At 46.9% G+C, this 20,991-nt stretch overlaps 1 protein-coding gene across 1 annotated transcript in view; it reads left to right on the forward strand.

The window, feature by feature from the left end:
* The first annotated feature begins 393 nt into the window (after positions 1–393).
* APOBEC4 (apolipoprotein B mRNA editing enzyme catalytic polypeptide like 4) overlaps positions 394–20,991 on the forward strand; it is a 128,896-nt gene continuing 108,298 nt past the window's right edge. Inside the window, exon 1 of the mRNA XM_085634651.1 lies at positions 394–479. The gene's annotated coding sequence lies outside the window, so the exon portion shown is untranslated. The remainder of the gene's footprint in view (positions 480–20,991) is intronic.

A 20,991-nucleotide genomic window follows, 5' to 3' on the forward strand; every position in this document is an offset into this window, starting at 1 on the left:
TTTTTGGAGCCCTCACAAAATGTCTCGCCAGACCAGCGCATGCGCTGGGTCAGGCGAGACCTAAAAAATGAAAAAGAATATGGACTTGTGTAACGCTCATGTAAAGCGCTCCAATACCTTCGGGTCGAGTTTGCTTATATAGAACCGCAAAAAAACCAGACATGCACACCTGTGCACGTTTGCACATTTATAATGGCAGCCCTGGTGCGGGCATTCAACCATAATGCCAGCTCCAGTGAACTTTAACCCCACAGCTCCTTCAGGGTGTATTGTTAGCGTGTGTGTTTCCTAGCACTAGTTGGTCTCCATTATCACCATGGGGCCTGCCCATTCAGGCGTCCCCGGCTCACCTACAATAACGTTGCCTCAGTTATAGACAACAAACAGACTTGTGTGGGAAGGCGCGCCGAGCACCTGCGCTGACGACGCTTTCATTTTAATTTCCTCGTATCCGGCATCCGCAGACCAAAAGGGAGCAGGTAATATAGAATTTGTTATTTTTCAAGGAGCCCATGAGGTGTTTTAATGTATCAATCTAAAAATACATTTTTTTTGCACTGCATTTTGTTATTATGCATATTTTGTATCACATGTTTGCTTCAGCATATCTCGTGCTATTTTATTTTTAGGGGGGCCGTAGTTATAGTGCGCGTGTTGTCATCAGAGATACAGTAATGTGCCGCCCCAGTAAATGAAGAAACGTTCGGGTACATTTTTATTAGTTAGCTGTTGCTTTCGGCATTGAACGCATCGTATGGCTGAAATAGCTTCTATTTTCTACTTTTTTAGATTTTGTGATGTTTGGAGTTGCAGTATCGCCTTGTTTATCTTGCCACTAATACGCAGAAAAATGCGTTTAATCGTGAAAACATATTTCAGTGAACATCTATGTAACATTGCCCAAAGAAGCGTGTCCCTGCAGATGTATGGGCATTTACACAACTCTCTTCAGTGGTGTGTTATTTTTTTATGTTGTTTAATTTTATAAAGCGCCACTGTTACCCGAAAAGGTGTCTTGGCGCTGGTAATTGAACCGGAAGCAAGTGCAGACGTGAACAAGGTACCAGCTTACTCAGATAAATGAATCTTCAAAGATTTCCTAGACTGTTCAGAGTAGGAAAGTGTGAATTTTTACTGGAGCCGTAGTAGTCGAGCGAAGTTGTATAATTTGGGATTGTTAAATCGTCCGTCTTCGCCCGAGGTGAAGTTTTGCATCACCCTTTTGGGCATTGCTTGAAATGGAAAAAGACAAGTGCAGGTACTCTGTGCCAGAGTACCTGCGTGTTTTCAAGAAGTGCCGGTACTCTCCAATTAAAGGTATTGCATTTCTCTTGAGAAGTGCCGGTACACTCGTCCTCAAAATAAAAAAGTGCCGGTACTCCGTACCTGATTTAAAGCACTGCTTTTTGGGACATATTTACAAAGAATTGCCGCGACGCAGCACTGCAAGCAAAGTTGCTGGGCTGCATTACCTGGACAGAGCAGAACTGCACCATAGCTTCAAAGAAATGGTGCAGATGTGCTTTCTCAACGCAATGATGTACTATAGCGCCTACACGGGGACTCTAGCGCTGTAATGCAAGGGTGTCTGTGTGTGGTCAGGATAGGGGTTCCGCAGGAAGGGGTACCCTCCTGCACAAAAACTATCCTAGGAGGCTATTTCCTCTTTGTATGTGTGCTTCAGAATGCAGCACACCTGCAAGGAAGAATTAAGAGGAGTGATAGAGGTATTTCTTCTATTTCCTCTTTGTATGTGTGCGACAGAATGTGGGACACCTGCAAAGAAGAATTAAGAGGAGTGATAGAGGTATTTCTTCTATTTCCTCTTTGTATGTGTGCGGCAGAATGTGGGACACCTGCAAAGAAGAATTAAGAGGAGTGATAGAGGTATTTCTTCTATTTCCTCTTTGTATGTGTGCGGCAGAATGTGGGACACCTGCAAAGAAGAATTAAGAGGAGTGATAGAGGTATTTCTTCTATTTCCTCTTTGTATGTGTGCTGCAGAATGTGGGTCACCTGCAAAGAAGAATTAAGGGGAGTAATAGAGGTATTTCTTCTTATTTTGCCGGCCTCAGCCAATAGGACCATTTTGGAACAAACCCATGTCTACATCTCTTTGTAAATATAGGTTTGTGTCAAAATTAGGGGTGCGCAGTAAACTCCAATCCACCGGCGGAATTCGTGGAGTTTGGCAAAGACTCACCAACCGCCGCGTGGCGGTGTTTACCACCACCCACCCCTTAATACTGGCAAACATTGATTGGATACTTCAGAAACGGAATGTCATTTCATGATTATATAGAATTATGCACCGCATTCATCACATGTGCAAAGTACTTGGAATGTTCCAATATTTTCATTTGTATAAGGCACATATGTCGTCTGTATCTTATACTATATACACTACCTTTAGGTGTACATTTTCCTGTATATAGGACTCGCGCACAGCTTCCTGAAGGACCAGCTTCTAACCTCATTTATCTACTCTCATATTTGTTCCCTGTAATTCGACCCCACCCCTTAACGACGCATTCACTAATGGGGGGTAAAGGGTAGCAAAACACCAGTCAGTTCGGGGAGCTTAGAGTGGCAAAGAGAGGGGCCCAGACTTGGAGTACAGTGAGCAGGTGCCGTCAGCAAGGCTTCGTCACGATGTTTCTTGTAGTGCAGACTAGTCACAACCAGGCTTCTGTTCCCATTCCAAGATGGTGGTGCAGGAATCAGCAGGGGCATAGGTTGGTCAGTATAATTGGGCAGGTGTGAGGTTCAAATTTTCCAACCACCACGCTGGCATGTAATGTTAAAGTACTTTATATGACAAGGGCGCATGAGGGAGGCTAAAGGGGGGCTGGAAAGGGAGATTAATACATATTGGCAGGGGTAGTTCGTAAGAGAAAGCACAATATTTTGTAAATTACCCTACATTTTTTAAGCAGAGAGGGATAGAGTGTGTGTGCATTTTTGTCTGTGTTTATGTAAAAAGTTCTAGTGAAATCTGACAGAGACCTCACCATACCCGATTGAAAGCAACTGTACCAAACTATTTACCAGAAAATACATTTATTAGGGGGGTGTAACACCCCAAATAGCCCCCCCCCCCCGAAGCTACGCCACTGGGAATCAGCTGCTCAGCATTCAATGGCTGTGAAGGTGCAGGAGTACCCTACTCTCAACTCAGGGGGTGTCAAGTGCTCTTCCCGGCTGCTCCATGGCCCCATTCCGCATAGTCCTTCCCCAGTATTGGACATAGACACACCCCCTACACAAGCTGGTAAACGACACCATTTTATGGTGAAACCATTTCCAAAAGAGGGCTTCATTGTTGGCATCCGAATGTCTTCCCTTGATTCTTTGCCTGTCTCCCATGTGGGATGCGGAAATGGAATCCGGTGAGATTACACCTTTGATAGCTGATAAGGAATGCATTCTGGCTCCATATGGCAATCTTAATTCTATCACATTTTTGGTGTCGCACATGAAGTGTGTTGAGTTAGGGGTGGGCGGAACTCTGTGGAATCTCGTGGAGTACTTCTGTAACTCAACGAAAATCGTGGAGTACAACTCTGTGAGTTCTGACCACTCCTAGTCAGACTCCATGGGTGGATGCATAGGGGCGCCTATTCACCACCCACCTCCATGACTCAAGGTAACACAAGACAACACAATGTGCTACGTTGGGTTACTTTTTCATACACAGCCAGGCAAAACTACATTGGTGTGGATTTGTAAATACCAAAAAGTATTTTGCACTAAGTCTGTGTCAAAAAAGTGACGCGACCCCACTGCAAAATCTTCCTGCGGGACATCTGGCTGCAGCATATAGGTTTTTTCCAGGACCACTCTAGTGGCGGGGGAAACAGATTTATTCCTGCCCAACGAGCCACAGCCTTCAGCATTTTCTGTGACTGAACTTTACCTTTCCAGTAACAAGACACAGGCATCCTATTCTACATTTAAAAAGTAACAAAGCACAGCATTTTGAGCCTAAGTAAATGCTGAACATTCTGTGGCAACTTGCGCTAGGTGGTGCCAGTAACATAACTCACAAAGGCCGGGGGCAGATATCTTTTTTTGCAAAAGTGGTCATTCCATCAGGATGGTTCAATTCTTGCACTACGTTTGTCTATTTAATGGCAAAAAAGGGTGTGCTAAGTTATTAGAGGGAGTGATAGGAGTGGTACTGAAAGTTAGAATATGTTGCTTGAGGTTGTGTTGTGTTTCTGTGTGCTGTTGTCAATGTGTGTGGAGATATTAGTTGCTGTTAGCTAGCATGTACGGACACAGGGCCGGACTGGTCGTAGCAGGCATCGGGCATTTCCCCTGGAGGCTGGAAGGGTGAGGCCGGTTTTGCCGGTGGTAGGGGCCAGTTTTGTTACTGGAGGCCAGTAACAAAAGCAGCAGTGCTTCACACTTGCACCCCCTCCATCCCAGGGTGGGGGGTTTGTGGGTCTAGGGTGCGCAGGGGCTGGTCCAACAAAATTGCCAGGGCGGCACTGGGTTTCCAGTCCGGCCCTGGACTGACACCTTAGAACAGTGTAGCCAGTTTAGGAGTGGGGTCCACTCATGCAATGCTGTGAGAGGGCTTCCAACATATGGGTGAAGTTGGTTGCTTGTGAGCCACAGTGAGCATGTGTTTTTGTATTAGCATTTGGCATCAATGCAATATTCATGTCCTTTGTGGGAGAGAGAGGGAAGGCGTTGCATTCTTTAAGAGGTAATGCATACAAGTCCGGTCAGTATTTTTTGGAGTGGTATTTTGTTTGAGATGTGATGTGTAACTTTTAAGATATGAAGTTTCAATTATTTTTCAGAATGTGTATTTCTGTAGTGAGTGTTTGGCTGGTGTGTGAGTCTGAGGAAAATAGTGCCCCTATCTATTTGCTGTGTGTGGAAGGAAAGGCAATGTTGTAGTGGCAGCCTCCCTGTGTTAATGGTGTTTGGTATGCTTTGTAATGGTGACATACAGAATGTGATGTTGCATGGAATGTTGTGTAGAATGTGAACTTCTAGTGGGTGGTGGGGGAAGAAGCCCTCCTTGCAACTAACTATATGAATGATTGAGGAGCACAAAAGGGACTTTCTGGCCTCCAGAATTAAACATGCTAGTAACGGTGCTAGGGAGATTTTTAACATAGTCAGATCCTTCACGGACCCCAACGCGCTGACGCGAATTCAACCAGCCTCCCAGTCTCTGTGCAATAAACTTTCGCAATTCTTTGAGGAAAAAATCGAGACTATCTACACCTCCTTCCCTATTTCCAACAGTGGAGGATTGGAAGAGGAATCTACTACTTACACGCTACAGTCGCCCACTCTGTTAGAATTTGCAGATATTTCTGAGGCCGACACTATGGTAGAATTACTCAAATGCAAATCTGGCTCTCCAAATGACCCTCTGCCAGCCAAACAATATAAAAAACTGGCACCCCTGCTCAATCCCTACCTGAATCACATCTGGAATGAATCCTTGAGAATGGGCAGCTTCCCCGCCAAATGGAAGCATGCTTCCCTGGTCCCCATTCTGAAGAAACCCAATTTAGACCCTGACAACCCCAGTAATTACAGGCCTATTTCTCTTCTGCCTGCCCCAGCTAAGATCCTGGAAAAACTGGCACACTCCCAGCTGGCAAATTACATCGCATCCAATGGGCTCCTACATGATTCTCAGCACGGCTTTCGGTCAGGCCATAGCACGGAGTCAGCCCTTGTTGAAATGAGATGGACGCTGGACCGGGGGTCGAGGGCGGTGTTAGTGCTGCTGGATCTCTCAGCAGCATTTGACACCGTCTCTCTTAAGATCCTGCTGAGAAGGCTGGGGGACCTGGGTATAGGCGGAACTGTGTTGAGGTGGCTCTCTTCTTATCTATGCGACCGCACACAGCAGGTATATACCTCTCCTTATACCTCCTCCGCTAGATCACTCAAATAGGGAGTTCCACAGGGCTCATCCCTGAGCCCGCTTTTGTTTAATGTTTATTTTACCCCCCTGGCTAAACTGATTGCGCAAACTGGGATCAAATCCACCTCCTATGCTGACGACATTCAGTTACTTTTTACCTTTGACACACCCTCCGCCTCTGCCTTCGACCCGCTGAAATCCTGTCTCAGAGACATCTCTAGTTGGATGGACTCTAACTCCCTCCGACTCCATGCAGGAAAGACGGAGATTCTGTTTTTTAATTCACCATCCCCCTTAGATTCCAACCTGTGGTGGCCAGAGGATCTGAGCCAAGCCCCCACGCCTAAAGACTCGGTGAGAAATCTGGGAGTGCGCTGGGATAATCATCTAAGTTTTAATGCCCAGGTTCAAACAGTAGCAGCATCCTGTTTTGCTAAGATCATGACTATCAACCGGCATATCAACTATCTGCCGGCGGACTGCCGTAAGACTGTGGTACAAGCATTGATAACATCGCATCTCGACTATGCCAACGCACTATACCTTGGTATCACAGCAGGCCTATGTCATAAACTTCAGACTGTCCAAAATGCTGCCGCTCGGCTGGTGGAGCGAATTCCTGCTAGACATCACATCTCCCCTCACCTCCGTAAACTGCATTGGTTACCCATTGCCAAGAGATGTGTATTTAAGGCCATGACTCTGGCTTTTCTCACTTCTAAGGGCAATGGCTCGGCCCACCTGAAAAGTACTCTGAGGCCGTATGTCAACACTAGGACATTACGTTCTAACTCTCTACTTCTCCTGCAAACCCCAAGATTCAAACGAACTCGTGCTGGAGGGAAAACATTCGAGGTTTGCGCCACTCAGTGTTGGAACAAGCTTCCGGTTGCCTTACGTGCCTGTCAAACAGAATCAGCATTCCGAAAGTCTCTGAAGACTCATCTCTTTTCCACATAATGCTTCTTCTGTTCTGATCCTCCCTGTCCCCAGATTTATCAGCGCCGGGACGCCCCGTTGGGGCAGCTGTGCGCTTTATAAAACACACAAATAAATAAATAAATACTATACCCATGGGTCTGACATTTGATAAAGAATACACTGCCCCTAACATAGTCTCTTTGGACTCCCCCTAACTTCAACACTGAGTTTTCAGATTAAGATCCACACGTTTACTTCCTTTTTGAGAGCAGTCTTTAAGGATTTATGGGGCATATTAACAACGGCCAGCGATAATTATCGCTGGCCGTGCTTTGCGATAAATATATTATCGCAGGCTATCTCTGGAATTTATCGCCCTGGTAGCGCGTTATTAACAACGCGTTACTCCAGGGCGATAAAAATTCCAGAGATAGCGAGGTTATCGCCCTTTTGCAGGGAACATCGCTGGTTTTCCAGCGATGTTCCCTGCAAAACGGCGAGAACCTTGCTGATACGACCCGCAGGGTCGTATCAGCATAATCCACCACAATGTTGGGGATACGTAAGTCTGCATTTTAGCAGACGTTAGTTTTTGGAGAAAACAACTGTTTTCTCCAAAAACGAATGTGTGCTAAAATGCTGGGGCAGCCTTGTAAATATCGCGATGTGGCCATCAGCGATATTTACAAGGTTGTCCATCTGGGGTACGCCCAGTGACACCCACTTTGCATCTCATTAGAGATGCAAAGGGAATGCGTTGGCTAAAAGGGTGCTAACATGCGATTATGCATTTTAGCACCCTCTTGTAAATAGGGTGATAGTTTGATCTCAGCTTTTTTGGCTTTTTAAGCCAAAAAAGCGGAGATAAAGCCCTTGTAAATATGCCCCTATGTTTATAATCTATTGGAGCATCAGTTTAAGCACCAAGAGTTGAAAAATGAGGTGTAAATTCCCTTGCAGAGAAACAATGCCGTGTTACTTATCGCTGTATAGTTATAAAGTTCCCAATAGACAGATTATTGAACAAGGAATAATGATCTTGTGTTCAAACCATCTACGGCATCAAGCTCAGGTGATTTGGGGGTGCAGGGATTAAAGGTAAACAAGAGCTGGTGTCTTACCATGATGTAGTTTTCACCAAGGAGTTGGCAGTACTAAAATCTGCCTCTTTAAGGTAAAATGGGGCACTTGCACCAAAAGACAAGTAAGGAGCTGCTACACTGCCATTCCTCTAGCTATAACATAGACAACATAAATTGAGCACTGATCCTTGCCAAACTCAAGGACTGGCTTCAGGATAAGGAAGGGCCGCCAATGTGAAATCTTCTCCGCTTGGATGCCAAGATGTTTGGATTCTACTGAAGATGTGCAGGTGAAGATTATGACAGAACGTCTTTATTGAAATCTCTACCCGCAAAGAAAAACAATATCGAGGAAATTTCAACATCGATACTACATGACTATATCATAAACTCAGTAACTGCAGGCCAGGCAAACTGACTTGACAATATGGCCACCATAACTTCACAGCCAACCCCTTAAGTGGCTCCAACATGAGCCACACCTCTTCTTCTTTGCCTGCTGGAAACAGAACCATTGTCCAAAGACAATCCATTCAAGCTGAAGAACCAAGGAAACTTGTAATTGAGTCAGGATGCCAAAAGACTCACCCAAACTGGACCCCGGAGAGAATCTGGGTGATGAAACACCAATGGGTCCAGTGACCAATTGCCGCTGTCCTACAGGGACCTGGAACCTGAGACCGATGAACAGGAAACAACAGGAAAGGATCATTTAAGTCTACCTTCAACATCCAGGGCCCCAGCTGAATGGATTCCCCCAGACAACAGAAGCATTCCATCCCAAAATAACTGTACAGGACAAAGACATTCCAGAATCTGAGATTTATCAGCGATCTTCTTCCATTTCCTTAGCAAAACATAAGTTGCTGAAAAAAACTCTGCACATGATCTGCCACCATCTCTAACACTCTTCTGTACAACAGGTCCCAAAGCTCCTCCTACAAAAAATACTTCTTTGTTTTGGAGAAACATTGGTCAAGTAGGAGCTAGCTGAACTGGGTAAGAGCAAAGGCTATTCTGTACCCCGAATTGTTTGCAAAACCCAAGCATCTAACATAACAAATAGCCAGTATAAGAAAAAGAGGACAAGTCAACCACCCAACTTTCTTAAGGAAAAAAGAGTTAACTGTAGATAACCAAGTGCTACTGGGGCAAGAACGGCGCCTGTCTGTGTGGCCTCGTTCTTGCCACTGACCGTTTACTGGGGTTAAAAGGGAGTGTTGCCCAGTGGTGGTTGGTTCATTTTAAAAGTGGTGAGGCAGAAAGCTGTGAGTTGAATAGAAAGTGGGGCTTACCTTGAATCAAACATGGGTGGAGGGCGCAGGAGGGGTTCTCCACTAGCAGGAAAATGTGAGAAACAATTGGTGTAAATTATGTATTTTCAGAATATCTTTCAAGAAACCTTGCTACCATTTTTTTTTAGAAAAAAGAAGCAAATGGACTCACACAGACTTGCCACTCTGTCTGCACTCACACACACACACTATTCACCCTACACTCACCACCATGTCATCCCTCTCTCCCTTTAGTTACAGACACACATTGCTTTGCTCACCCTATACTCACACATGCATACTGATCACTCAGCACCCCTGCAGGCAAACCGTTCACCCTACACTCATTATTCACCCTGCACTCATACATGCACACCTCTCACCCTGCACTCATACATCATCCTCACTCACCCTTCACTCATACAGGCACACACTCACCATTCACTCATACAGGCACACAACTCACCCTGCACTCATACATCATCCTCACTCACCCTTCACTCATACAGGCACACACTCACCCCTCACTCATACAGGCACACCACTCACCCTGCACTCATACCAGCACCCCACTCATTCTGCACTCATACAATGTCCCCGCTTACCCTGCACTCATACAGCATCCCCTCTCACCCTGCACTTACACAGGCACACAAGTCACCAAGTTGACTTTCATAAGCATCTGGGCAAAGTGCAGAGTAATTATGCAGTTGAAATATGGACACTAGAAACAAGAGAGTTGTCAATTTTATTAAGTGGGAAAGGGCGACGTGTGGCTTCCCTCCTTATTGAAATGCAAGTAAAATACACAAATAGAAAATGCATACGCGTTATGGTCGTGCAAGCATCTCTTTCAATGTCTTGGCATAGCTGCAGGGAGACCAGAAGCATTGCTAGAGTCACTTCGGAAGGCACAGGATAAAGACGTGGCCAGTGCTTAATTTGTAAACAATTAAGTGCCAGGGCTCTTGTCAAGAGGCCACTGCAGCCTCCACCATGCCATTCCCCCTGACGGTGCTGTCAAAACCCGCACCACCACAGCTACTAACCATCACACTCCTGCAAGTGTGACAATTCAGACTAATCCACTCCCCTAAAGCTGTAGGAATGGCTTGGGTGGCACTAGTTAGTATTTTGTTTTTAAATGTTTACTGAATTAATAAATAACTGTTGTTGTGCTCATCTCTAAATTAGATAGATAGTGCCACCAAGTGGTAGACTGTCATAAGTGCCGGTGTCGAGCACTGTAAAACACCGGCTCAAATTAAGCACTGGACGTGGATCTGTCTCGGATCCAACTCTCAGTCTTTCATTTTGTTTCGATACAAGAGGTCAGTGTGGCAATGGGCATCAGTGTGGTCTATTTAACTCTGAAATCAATCAATGTATATTACTTGGTGATAGAGAAGAGCTCTGGCCCACTGGAATGGAATTTACATACTTTTCAACAAGCACATTTCTAAGCCAAGAAATATCTGGCATTGGCAGGTTTCAGTCACAGCTTTTTTTTTTTACCCGTGCTAAGCTGTTGTTTATAAAGCACTCACAAAATAAACAACAAACTGAAACTGCATACATCACTTGGGTATGGAAAGAGACAATCTACTTCCAGAGCGTGGGCACGTTACTCTGCATATGTTCATGAAAATGGCACAGGATTGTATAATTGCTGCCTGCTTTTGCGTTCTCTCTGTGAGCACGCAGCCTTTTAACTGCTTGCCGGTATTTTTACCTACCTCATGCAGACGTCCATCTCTCCCATGAGGCAGCCAGCAGATCAATGGAGACATGTGGGCTGGGACTGCAAACTGGCTCCAATTCACAAAGGCACTCGGCAGCTCCAAGAGGGTGGGCACTTGGCAGCACTGGCACCTGTGGAATCCTGCTGCTGGAGGTAATTGTGACAGGCCCTGTGTGTGTGGGGGTACTAGAGGCAGGCACAGAATGCCAATAGGGCTGGAAGGGCTTCAGCCCCCCCCCGTCGTGTTGGTCAGCCCGGGCTGAGACAGCTTCCCAGGCACACACACAGCCGCACCTGAGTACTTCACTGGTCTTTAAAAGACCATTTACTTGCTAACAAGGTTTTGTTGTTTTTTCACCCCTTCTTAGAGCCCCTGCATCTCCACTCTGACTATTGCTGGAAGAGGAAGCCCCCCTGAAATTTTTAGTAGACCCCCCCCCCCCCCCCCCAAAATTTGGCTCTATTTGCGCCTCTGACTAGAGGCCGTGTCACAGTGCGCACCAATAACTAAGACCATTGGTCGAAGTGGGAAAAAATAAGTAGGGCAACTGTGGGTGGAACACCAGTAGGTGGGAATAACCAGAGGATTGGGTCCATGGGCGGAGTCAGAGGTGTGGCTAAAATGAGCAAAACATACCAATTTTTTGTATGTTTGGCATTTTACTGACCAGTTACAGCTTATAACGTTATTTAATACAACCAATGGATACACGTTTATTTGAGGTTTAATATATGAGTTAATGACATTAAAATACATTTACAATGTGGGATAAGTTTTCAATCACAGAATGTCCCAAATATGCTTATAAGTGGAACCAGATACCATTTGTTTCCGAGCCATGCAGTTTCTTTCATCAGCGCTTCTCCTGCCTTTTTCTAACCATTTCAGAACATAAAATTTGGGTTTAAATTCTATGACAGGAGGCACCACATGTTGGGAAACACTGTTGATTACATCATTCTGTGCCCCTCAGGCAATGCAAAATTGTAGTCCTACTTTTTTTATGTGCTTCACGCAAAATGTCATGAAGCCAGCATTAGATGCCTCCTGGTTTCCTGTTATTGTATCCAGAAATAGCACTCAAAAATGAATATATATAGACACCTAAAACAACCCAGACCTGTTGGGTTTGCAGATGCTTTAAGCAATATCAGATGAATGAGATACAATTATTATATTAGTAGTTTGTGTAATTACTACTCAAGTTAGTTAGAAATGAGAATTGATAATGTATCAATTCTGAAATTATGAGACTCAAACAGTGGTAGAGTCAGAACTAGGTAGTGGTCCTCAGATTATCTAAATCAGTTATTTCTCCCCTTCAGACTATCCTCTGCAGTCACTATTAGGCACCTTCGTCCTTTGTCTCTCCACAAGCACTGTAGGTGTCTAGAAACACCACCCAACAGAGACTGCATGAGGAAGTTCAAACATGAATGGCTAAATATCCTAGTTTGCAAATGTTTTCCACATAATTAAAGCTCTGCCATATTTGCCACATAATACACCATCATCATCATCATCATCTGATGGTTTGAACAACAAAATTGTTTGTAGCTTTTAACCACTTACCCCGTGCACTGAAACAGCGCTTCTAGCGCTGCAACGAACTCTCCATTTCGCCATCACTGAGGGCGAGGCGCCACGGCGGACACGCCCACCTCAGCTGGCCACGCCCCCTTCTTGTCACTATAAAGTGCGCGCAGCTGGAAAGCGCGTCACTTTAATTCGTGAGTCTCCTGAGGCGGAAGCCGGGAGTGAATCTGCATTTTTAAATCTTTGCTGTGTGATACTTTGTGCTTTTAACCACTTACCCCGTGCACTGAAACAGCGCTTCTAGCGCTGCAACGAACACTCCATTTCGCCATCACTGAGGGCGAGGCGCCACGGCGGACACGCCCACCTCAGCTGGCCACGCCCCCTTCTTGTCACTATAAAGTGCGCGCAGCTGGAAAGCGCGTCACTTCAATCCGTGAGTCTCCTGAGGCGGAAGCCGGGAGTGAATCTGCATTTCTAAATCTTTGCTGTGTGATACTTTGTGCTTTTAACCACTTACCCCGTGCACTGAAACAGCGCTTCTAGCGCTGCAACGAACACTCCATTTCGCCATCACTGAGGGCGAGGCGCCACGGCGGACACGCCCACCTCAGCTGGCCACACCCCCTTCTTGTCACTATAAAGTGCGCGCAGCTGGAAAGCGCGTTACTTCAATCCGTGAGTCTCCTGAGGCGGAAGCCGGGAGTGAATCTGCATTTTTAAATCTTTGCTGTGTGATACTTTGTGCTTTTAACCACTTACCCCGTGCACTGAAACAGCGCTTCTAGCGCTGCAACGAACTCTCCATTTCGCCATCACTGAGGGCGAGGCGCCACGGCGGACACGCCCACCTCAGCTGGCCACGCCCCCTTCTTGTCACTATAAAGTGCGCGCAGCTGGAAAGCGCGTCACTTTAATTCGTGAGTCTCCTGAGGCGGAAGCCGGGAGTGAATCTGCATTTTTAAATCTTTGCTGTGTGATACTTTGTGCTTTTAACCACTTACCCCGTGCACTGAAACAGCGCTTCTAGCGCTGCAACGAACACTCCATTTCGCCATCACTGAGGGCGAGGCGCCACGGCGGACACGCCCACCTCAGCTGGCCACGCCCCCTTCTTGTCACTATAAAGTGCGCGCAGCTGGAAAGCGCGTCACTTCAATCCGTGAGTCTCCTGAGGCGGAAGCCGGGAGTGAATCTGCATTTCTAAATCTTTGCTGTGTGATACTTTGTGCTTTTAACCACTTACCCCGTGCACTGAAACAGCGCTTCTAGCGCTGCAACGAACACTCCATTTCGCCATCACTGAGGGCGAGGCGCCACGGCGGACACGCCCACCTCAGCTGGCCACACCCCCATGACGCCCTCTTACACAGACATAAAAAATGTGTCTCGCTAGGAAGCGCAGCGGACGGGCGCAGCGGGCGCGCCGTCAGCGCGCCGAAGGCGCGCCAAAGGCAAGCCCGTCTGGGCCCGTCCGGGCCTGGACCGGGCCCAGGGCCAGTCCCCCTGCCTCCTCCACTAGCCCCGTCCGCACGTGTTGGACCAATACCCAACTTCACCTACTTAATCCTCGCCCTTGCTTGACCAGCACTCGCTGCATCCCAAACCACCTGGAGTCCGCTCATTTCCACTGCCCGCAATGCAATTTCACTCTTCCGCCCTACCAACCTTGTCTCTCTCCACGTCCCCCGTCACAGTTACCCTTCTCTAATCAGCGCACCCTGAAAGCTGGTTTGATCAATTGCCGCTCTCTTCCCCGGCATGCCAATGACATCTGGATGTCCATCTCTTCAGATGAATGGGATATTCTTTTCCTCACAGAATCCTGGATCACAGACTCCTCTTCTCCGGATATCTATCTGGCTATTCCCCCAGGATATGATATAAAATGCTTGAACCGGGCTGGCGGTAAGTCTGGAGGCGGTCTAGCCGTCATTTTTAAATCCCTTTTCCAGTTGACTTTTACTAAACTTACCAATATTGGTATAATTGAAGCCATGTACTTCTCCATATCTGACTCTGCGGCAGTTATCCTGGCTGGCACATTAGTTTACAACCCCCCCCCCCGCCACTTCCCCTTCTCTCACTGCCCTCTTTCACCAACTGGCTGACTTATCTCTCAAACACCAATATTTCATTGTCCTGGGCGATTTTAACCTCCACGTAGACAACCCGCTCTGCGTGAAGGCTAACAATCTGTTGGAAACTATGGATAGCCTGAATCTCAAACAATTAGTCGTAGGTCCCACTCATGTGGCTGGTCACACCCTGGACCTCATATTCGCCAATTTCTCGAATATCACTGTCCTCCCACCTCTCCCTCTCACCTGGACTGACCATTACCTCATCCCCTTCTCTCTTGCCCTCGGACGAAAAACTGGCCCTATGGCCCCAAGGAAGGAGTTGGGAAGAAAGTGGCACAAGGTTACATGTGCTACCCTGGACCCGGTATTCCATTTTCAGACAGAATACCTCTCCTCGGACATAGATGAAAATGTTTCTAGGCTGAATGCTGCCCTCGTCAATGCGATTGATTCTATCGCCCCCCAGAAAATCATCACCTCCACTAGATCGCGACCCTCTGCTCCCTGGTTTTCTACCTCCCTCCGTGAGGAGAAAAGCAGATGTAAAGCTCTCGAACGTAAGTGGAGACTAAACTACGACCTCGAAGCCAAACTCTTATATAGATCTGCCCTGAAAAAATTCCTTAAACAAAAAAAAAGCGCTATGAAAGATCACTTTGCCTCTCAAATTACTAAGGCCAAAAACTCATCTAAAACCCTCTTTAGCATCGTTAAGGATTTTATTAACCCTCCGGCCAGGGCTCCTCAGAACACCGCGAGTCAGGCTCTTTGCGAGGGACTCTCAGACTACTTCCTCGAAAAGATTAATAAACTTCGTGTCTCCTTCCCCACAGGGCTTGCCCCCATGCCTTCCCCCACAAGTCCCCCAGAATCACCGTCCTTTCTTTCATTTAACAAACTTAACCAGGATGATGCTATCAGGCTACTCATCCACTGCAAATCCGGCGCCCCCTCCGATCCTGTCCCCGCAAAAATCATGGGAGAACTGGCGCCTTCACTTGCCTGCCCCTTCCTCTCCATCTGGAATGCCTCCCTCCACCATGGCTTCTTCCCTACCACCTGGAAGGAGGCCTTGGTGATCCCCATCCTAAAAAAAGCGGACGCAGATCCCACTGTTTTTGCTAACTATCGCCCCATCTCCCTTCTCCCTAAACCCGCTAAAGTCCTGGAAAAAGCCGTGCAGCTGCAACTTACGGAATATCTAGAAAATCACTCTCTGCTGCATGGATCACAATCCGGATTCAGAGCCGGATTCAGCACTGAGACGGCCCTGCTGGAAGTTTCCGAAACAATCAGAGAATGCGTGGACAGGGGCGAGGAGGCCATGCTGGTCCTCCTCGACCTGTCCGCAGCTTTCGATACGGTCTCCCACCCTATCCTCCTTGACCGACTTAAGCAGATAGGCATTGGTGGCACTGCCTTCAGCTGGATCGAGTCCTTCCTCTCGACTAGAAGTCAGAGGGTATTGTTGCGCCCCTTCAAGTCAGAGAAAAAACCCCTGTCATGCGGGGTGCCACAAGGCTCTGCCCTCAGCCCCCTGTTCTTCAACGTCTATCTTGCCCCCTTGGCCGACGTTGTGGAGTCCTACGGAGTCAGGGTGGTCTCTTACGCTGACGACACACAGTTGGTGTTCTCTTTTAGGGACCACTCGGACTCCGCATTCGCCAACTTTCGCCAATGCCTCAACGACATCAGTATCTGGATGACCGCGAATCACCTCAGACTGAATGCAGACAAAACGGAGGTACTGTTTTTCAATCAGAGAGCCTCCATCCCCTCCTCCTGGTGGTGGCCCACGGTGCTTGATCCCGCCCCGTCCCCTGTTCACTCGGCTCGGAACCTGGGTTTCCAGTTTGATGACTCCCTGTCTTGCAAAACTCAGGTTAATAAAGTCACCTCTGCCTGCTTCCTGAAGTTGCGCATGATCAGAAAAATTCTCCCCTATCTCCCCCTGGATTCCCGCCGTACAGTTACCCAAGCCCTCATCACGTCCCACTTGGACTATGCCAACAGCCTCTATGCTGGTGCCCCCCAGTACTTGGTAGGCCGGCTGCAGATTGTCCAGAATGCTGCAGCCAGACTGATTGGTAACATCCCGTACCGCCAATCTGTCTCTGCTTACCGGAGGGAACTCCACTGGCTTCCAGTGGCTAGCCGCATCCAGTTCAAGGTCCTCACCCTCACTTACCGAGCCGTAAACGACCGCGGACCTAACTATCTGAAAAAACGTGCCTCGATATCCCGCTCCACCAGATCCATGAGATCCAATGACCTTCGCCTCCTGATCTCGCCCCGTTTTAGATTATCTAGAATGGGTGGCAGAGGGTTCAGTGTCATTGCTGCCAAATTGTGGAACTCCCTACCAATCGAGCTGAGATTCTGTCCCTCTGAATCCATCTTCCGAGCCAAACTCAAAACCTGGCTCTTCTCCGGACTTTGAGTCACTCTACTGCTTCTCCTGCTCTTTACTCCCTACTTTCCCTTGGAGGCTCAGGATTTTAGCGCCGGGACACCCCTTCGGGGGTAGCTGCGCGCTCTATAAACTACATAAATAAATAAATAAATAAATAGCTCACACCGTTCAAAACACGTGGCTTGTGTTGCTGTGAAGTGGAATGCCCTTTCAGAAGGTTGACTTGTCTCCGTTCTCACTGCTGCACTTGTATGTTTAACTGGTATTAATGAGGCAAACGCTTTGCAGTGACTGTTGGTATGTGTGAAAAAGTCAAAATAATAAAGTATCAGAAAATGTCCCACACATTACTCTGCGGCCTTTCTTTGCGGCATAATGTAGTCAACACTGCAACATAATTTTGTCCTCCATTGCTGCATAATTGCAGTGGCCCCAAAGCAGGCTGCACATGTTAAAAGGACTTGTGCATGAAGCAGAGAGATCGTGAAGTTTGTGAACGTAGAGGTATATATACGGTAATGGTGGCGTAGGGCAGCACAGCAAGTTATTTTGCTATGCTGCCCTGCGTCACAGGAAAAGGGCAGGAATGCACCATATTTATCCAATACGGTCCATTTCTGTCTTTTCCCCAGTGCTGGCGCCGTTTTGTCTGCCTAGCGTCAATGCAGGCACCCTGTTGCATGCAGGATTGTTTTTGTGCAGGAAGGAGCACCTTCCTGCACAAAAACAATCCTGAGAGGCTTTTTCCTCTTTCTATGTGTGCTGCACATATAGAAAGAGAAAACTGCTGAGAGAAATAAAGATATTTCTCCTTGTTGTGCCTCCCTTGGGGAGGCGTACGATTTTGATACATTCCCAGGTTTACAAGTCCTTGTAAATCTAGAAATGCATCAAAAACCATGGGAGTTGCATGGGAACACCACCGCAACACGTCCCTTGTGCAGAGGAAGGCAAAGCGGCGATTTCTGCTGTGTCGCATGACATATATTTATGAAACCATTCAAAGCCATGCAAAGTGGCTACGAGTGGCTTCATAAATATGATTTAGAGATTTGCATCATGCATTTACCACGTTCCGTGGTGCAAACAGGATGCAAGGTCCTTGTAAATATGCCCCTTAGTTTGGTGTGCATGAAAATCCTGCGTTGCCGATCCCTGGTGAGTTTCACTACTACTGCTGGAATAAGGCCAATGGAGGCACCAATGGGTGAGGCGGACTGGCCTAAAGGGTCCTGTGACCTCAGTGACAAAGTCTCTGTTTATCTAGGGTGTGCTTCTTCGTAGGCCTGCCCGCAAGACTGGAGGTGAACTTCAGTATGGATTGTGGTAGACAGGCCTTCAAGTTTAACCCACACTGGCCTCCAGTAGGGTCCACCTGCTGGTGCTAAGAGACTAGGGCTTCTATGGTCTATGGAGGCCTTCTAAGGTCTAGCAGGGGAATATGCTCCCACAGAGTGGTAAAAGCGCTATATAAATGCTACAATGTTACGCAATACTCAATCTGCGTGTTTTGCAAATTGCACTCCTAGCAAGGTTTCTTAGCTTCGATGTATTCCTGTTTCTCAGCTGGGCTGGGGAAGATAACATTGATTTGACCAATAACATTTTATGATGATAAATGATAGTGAATTCCAGGTAAAACGGCACCGGAAATTCCACGGACTATATTTAAGCTTAGACACAGTGCGCCACGGACTTATAAGCAGACCCAATTTGCAGTGCTAATGTTAGCACTACAGATACCAGAATGATTTATTGCTTATACTAATGCAGCTGGACTAGTTACTATTATTCCCCGGCGGGCCCACCTTTAAATATATTTGATTACCGGCTATTGCTGGTCTCCCTAAGCAGGTGAGGGTGACTATGAGTGTCGCAAACCACGACCAAGATGCATTGGTGCGTGTCCCAGAAGGACAGCAGAAGATGTCATTCATTTGACTTATGGTGATACAGCAGCGTAGAAGAGCGAAGGAGTTCCTGGTTATAAAGCATACTTGTCTAAATTAAAATTAGAAATTATGTGGTATAACACAGTGCATCCTGTGACATTATTAGTTTCCCATGCTGTTATTTTACCAATAATGAATACTGCCAGGGTGTACATTTCACCTCGTTAGTACCAGTGTAATATAATACGAATGCTGCAATCAGTAACTAAACTTGATTGGTTAAGCTTTCCAATATGTCTAACAATTTGCGACACCACATTGGGCGCTTTCTCTTACGAATCTCACATTGGCTCGAGCTAGAAACAAAATTGTTTTGGGTCACAGCTGTATATTATGCCGGAGATGGTCAATTATTATGCAAGTGCAGCATATTCATAATTATGAGGGGAATCTCCACACCAGCACAATCACATACTTCCAGTAGCCAGCAAAAATGAACTGGATTGAGTAGTAATGTAGTTGACCTCGACCCAACATAATCAATAACTTGCAGATTTTATCAAACAAACTTCAACAAGCATTTGCAATGCAATAAGTCTCGCATTCGCAAGATTTTGAGCTATTGGCATTGTAAATGACAATGCCTTTTATTTATGTTTAAAGAAATCCTGCAATAATAAAAGGTATTGTCATTTACAATACCAATAGGTCAAAGTTTAGAAAATGCAAAACCTATTGCATTGTAAATGCTTGTTTTTTAAAGCGCCAAGGTTTGGGCATAGACTCCCAGGAATTCTACACTGGAGTGCTCTTCCTTTCATTGTGGCGTCGTCAGTATGTGTGAGCCCGAAAATAAAGGGCAGAAGAGGTCAAGGGTGGTGCCTAAAATGCATCCTGATGTGACCATTGTATTGGTCACAGTGGGGGTACGCAGGGGGGCATGCTCGCTAAATTAGGTGTAAATCACACTCTAGCAGCAGGGCCACCAAAGGTTGCAGTTTTTGCGTACTGGCTAATTACTGCTACAGTGTTGCTTTGCAGGCCCCTGCCCCCAGATACAGAGGAGAAGAGGGAGGAGGTCGTGGCAACTGCAGACGCCTTCCTTAATGGGCAAAACACAGGGCTGGACGATCGCACAATATTTTTAAATTCGGACCATTCCTGCCGTCTTGGGCCGCATTTTTAAAATACAGAAGTAGGGGAACAGACTGTGTTAAATTTAAAAAGTAGGGGCACGCCGTGCCCTTCCGATCCCGCCTACTTCTACCACTGACTAGGACACACACACACACATGGGTGGCTATGGGCTAAAAAGACCACGCGCGGTCTTAGCCACTTTATTATATAGCCTCTGGCCACACCTCGGCAGAGGATGTAAAAGGTGCCGTTTATGGGTCAGCTTAGCACTGCGGGCGGTGCTAAGGTCATTACAGTAATCATCATGACAGAAGCAAAGCGCCCATGCCGAGATAAAGCTGTACTCTGCTCAGTACAATATGGGCTGCCTCTGTTACTTCTTCCAGCACATGTACCAAACACACTGCAAGCCCCTCCTCTAGCCCGCCCTCTTTCAAACAAAAGCATACTAGCACAGGTTGGGGAGTGGCTCACATAATTGTTGACACCTAGTCAATCCTGCCTCTTTTCTCTTTTGCGCCATGTGGACCCCGCCCGGGCCACAGGACCTAACGCCCAATTTGTTCTTGCCTTTCAGTTCCTCCAGATACTCCCCTGCCTTGATCTCCGAGAAAAAAACCTTAGTGCACCCGTTTAGTATTACTTTGAGCCTTGAGGGGACCATGAGAAACACTTCTGCCCCAGCTGTTGAAAAGGGGAGATTAATTGCCTCGTACGCCATCTTCGTTCAACAGTCTGGTGGCAAAAGTCTGGTTTGGCAAAAAATGTTACACCATTTGCTCCCTTCTTGGAATTAAAGCGGGCCTGGTCATAAATCATCTGCCTAAGACGAAAGTTTCCAAAGTAAACGAGGAACACTCTAGGCTGCCCTACTGACGTGTTGGCGCCGCTATGTTGGCGCTTTTGGTAGATGGGGAATCGGTGTGCCCACTGGACTTCATAGTCCCAAACCCAACCTGGATGATCTGGAAAGGAGTCTTTTAATAGTTGAACTATAAAGCGCCGGGGGTC

This window comes from Triturus cristatus, chromosome 11 (genome assembly GCF_964204655.1).
Source record: "Triturus cristatus chromosome 11, aTriCri1.1, whole genome shotgun sequence".
Lineage (NCBI taxonomy): Eukaryota > Metazoa > Chordata > Amphibia > Caudata > Salamandridae > Triturus > Triturus cristatus.